The sequence below is a fragment of the Grammomys surdaster genome, unplaced genomic scaffold (assembly GCF_004785775.1).
Source record: "Grammomys surdaster isolate TR1022 unplaced genomic scaffold, NIH_TR_1.0 374, whole genome shotgun sequence".
Classification (NCBI taxonomy): Eukaryota; Metazoa; Chordata; class Mammalia; order Rodentia; family Muridae; genus Grammomys; species Grammomys surdaster.
In genome coordinates this window covers 917,977-921,723 of record NW_021604793.1, presented here as the reverse complement: position 1 = coordinate 921,723, position 3,747 = coordinate 917,977, and the positions used below count along the sequence as shown (strand labels likewise).

At 41.4% G+C, this 3,747-nt stretch overlaps 1 non-coding gene across 1 annotated transcript; it reads left to right on the top strand.

The window, feature by feature from the left end:
- Nucleotides 1-2,883: 2,883 nt before the first annotated feature.
- Nucleotides 2,884-2,990, top strand: LOC114632629. The gene has a single exon (XR_003713118.1). It is a non-coding gene; the product is annotated as a U6 spliceosomal RNA (small nuclear RNA).
- The last annotated feature ends 757 nt before the right edge of the window (nt 2,991-3,747 follow it).

Here is a 3,747-nt window from a genome sequence, read left to right as displayed (position 1 = left end):
ATCATCTTTGTTAAACAAAATTCACCAGACTCAGAAAGAAAAAAATCACATTCCTTTCATTTGCAAGCTTTCATTCATGTGTGACCTGAGAGCAAGAGACTCGTGGCAAGAAGCAAGGGAACTGAAGAGAAGAGGAGGTGGGAATGAGAGAGGGTGATGGGGGGGAGAAAGAAAGACAAATACCACAGGTGGAACGTAAAATTAGCTATAGACACACAGATAGACGAGTGGCATGAAAGCAGAGGGGTGACCACTAGGAAGAACCAGCAAGAGGGGAGACATGAAATGGTGATGATAAACAGGTAAGAAGAAAATGCCACAGTGAAACCCATTGTTTTGTATGCTAACTAGATAAAAATTAACTCTCCATCTTGGATACTTGCTGTCTGCCTTAGGCCTCCACATGCATGTACATATGAACACACACACACACACACACACACACACACACACAAGAGAAGGAAAGAACCAATACACCCTTCAAGGATGTATTCCCAGCAATCTTGTTACTCCAAATGGGCCTCACGTTCTGAAGTCTCTTCCCCTCCAACAGCCCATTAAGCGATGAACCCCATCAGGAGAATGGTCTGTTGATAAGATGGGAACTCTCTTGGTCTAGTCCTATCTTCCAACAATGCTGCACTGAGATCATACTTCAACACACGAGCCTTACGGAGACTGTGCACATTGAAAGTGTATGTCCATACAATTCAGATGAGACTCTAAACTGTAGGCTTATATTTTTCAAAACCTAAATTAATAATGGTTCTTAAACCCTTCATCCTTCCTTATAGCCCACCGACCAAAGGTAGGGGAGGAAGATGGCTACTAGGACAAGGGGGATGTGGACCTGTTTAGAAGTAGTTCCTTGGGACAATTCCAATTTTTGTTTTCTGCGGTCCAGTCCACTAGCAAAACAGCAAACAAGAATCAGCAGCAGCAGTTCAAAGAAACAGCAAGGCTCCAGCCAACAGCATGAGTATCCCGAAATGGCTAGAAGCAGCTGGAATACCACCAGAAGTTCTTTGGTGAACTTCTCTCTACAAAGTCACAACAAGCGAAGATCAGCAAAAAAAGCAAGGTGAACCAATGTCAGAGCGTTGTCCACTCTCTGTTGGGTTATACCTATATGATTTCCCAACACTGCATATTCTCTCAAGCATCTGCTCCAGCAAAACATCACGTACCCTTTCACCAGACAGCTTCCAGAAAAACACCATGTGTCTGTTCTCAGCAAAACATCCTCTCATAAGACAGCTTCCAGAAAACAACAACAACAACAAAATCATAATTAAGTCTCCAACAAAACCAGAAATTCCAACTTACTGAACTTTGAGCTTTGGAATAGATTCATAAATGGGTCATGATTTAGAATCAGTAGTTTTGTGAGAAGAATATTAATTTTTGAAGGTTAGGAGACGATGCTATAGTTTAGACATTAAGGTAGTTTAGAAACTTAGGATATCAAGGTAAGAGGATGTAAGTTTGAAGGTCTACCTGACAGACCAATGTTCTTGGTTGTCAAGGTTATTTTGGGAGGCCACAGCTTATTTCAGGATTTCTGGGTCCACCCTTTAGTGAAGTTTCCTCAGGGTAAGAATGGCTGCTATAAGTTAGTTCTATGGTACTGTGGAGTCGAGTTCTAGAAAGACAGTGTCTTGGAAGACTTGATCCCCTCCGTTGTCTATGCAGAGAATGGCAGTGTTTTCACCAGTGTTCCAGAGATAGAGACAGGAGGATCAGATAGTCAAGGCTCTCCTAGGTCACATAGTAAGTTTGGGGCCAGCCTGGGATACACAAGACGCTGTCTCAAAAACAAAGAAAGAGAGACAGTAAAATGGCTTGTTAGGTAAGGATGCTTGCTGACAAGCCCAATGACTTCAGTTTGAGCCCCAAGATCTTCATAGTAGAAAGGACAAGATTGATTAGATATCCTCTGTTGTCACATGTATGTAGTGGTATGTACTACACATACTACATATGTATACATGTGTGATGTGTACTCACATGCATGTCACATACACTAAAAATAAAACTTAAAGAGAAAGAAAACTGATTAATTTGTATACTAACATTGGCAAAAGGGCATGTGTGGGAGAGGAAAGAGGGATTCTGTTTTAGACACAGTAAGTGTAATGATTCCTAGTGGACATCTTCATGGATTTGTTAAGTGGGCAACTGATATCAGTCTGAATTTCAAAGTTATAGATTGATGATATAAAATTGGGGGGAAATGAACACACATAAAACATTTAGAATAGCATTCATAAGTGTTGCTATTACATGTGGAAGTGTGTCAGTATATCATGTAAAATCCCTTCCCCTCTGACTTGTGACGCCATCTCTGTTATGCAAAGTTTTCTTTACATAGTAAAGGTCAGTTTTTGCCATACCATTCTCTCTTCTGAAGATTAGAAGAGAACACCTCGGAAGCTAACAGTGCCTCATTGTTTAATTTCGAGAATAATGGTATTTTTTTAAAAAATACTAGTAGCTAGAGAGATGGCTCAGCAGTTAAGAGCACTGGCTGCTTTCCCAGCCAGGACTTGGGTTTGATTCCCAGCACTCACTTGGTAGCTCACAACTCTGTAACTCCAATTCCAGAGAATCTGACACCTTCATATAGACATACATGTAGGTCAAATATCAATGAACAAAATAGAAAAACAAAAACAAACAACCCTAGCCAGGTGGTGGTGGCACACGCCTTTAATGTCAGCACTTGGGAGGCAGAGGCAGTGGATTTCTGAGTTCGAGAGTTCGAGGCTAGGCTGGTCTACAGAGTGAGTTCCAGGACAGCCAGGGCTACACAGAGAAACCCTGTCTTGAAAAAAACAAAAACAAAAAAACAAAAACAAAAACAAACCACCAAAAAACCCTCCTGTGCTCGATTCAGCAGCACATATACTAAAATTGGAACAATATCTAGAAGATTAACATGGTCCCTGTGCAAGGATAACATGAAAATTTGTGAAGTGTTCCATATTTAAAACCAAAGCAAAACAAAAAAAAACCCTCTTTATTTCACTTTTGCTATACAGGGAGAAGAATAGAAGAATTTCTATAGAGGATGCTAAGAGGCTAGATAAGATCACAGACAGGAAGTTCAGAAAGCCGAGTAACAGAAAAGCTGCAAAAGTGGCCAGGTCTGGTGAAGCATGCCTGTAATCCCAGCACTCTAGACAGAGAAAAAGCATGAGGAATATACATTCTAGGTCACCCAGATAGCCAGACCCTGTCTCAAAAAAACAAAATCAGAAAAGAAAAAGACTGTGTTGGGTGTTGGGATTTAGCTCAGTGGTGGAGTACAAGGCCCTGGGCTCAGTGCCTAGCACTGAGAAAGAAACAGCTTCAAAAGGCTGACAGACTCGATTACCACCCCCCTGGTAAAGAGACTATGGCTACAATATTGCTACTGTTAACTCCTCAGGCTAGAGAGATGGCTCAGCAGTTAAGAGGACTGGCTGTTCTTCCAGAAGACCTTGCTTCTAGTCCCAGCACCCACACTGCAGGTCTTAACCACGTATAACTCCAGTTTCAGGGGACCTGGTGCCCTCTTCTTGCCTCCACAGGTAGGCATGTGATATGTAGATAGTATATAGACATACATTCAGGCAAAACAAGTGGCTTCTACTTAATTCAAATACTTAGGAGGAGGCTGACAAGAAAATAAGTTCTAGGACAGCTTGGCTATACGTAGTAATCCCAAATAAATAAATAACTTTCTCAAGAGGCCTTCTCTCAATA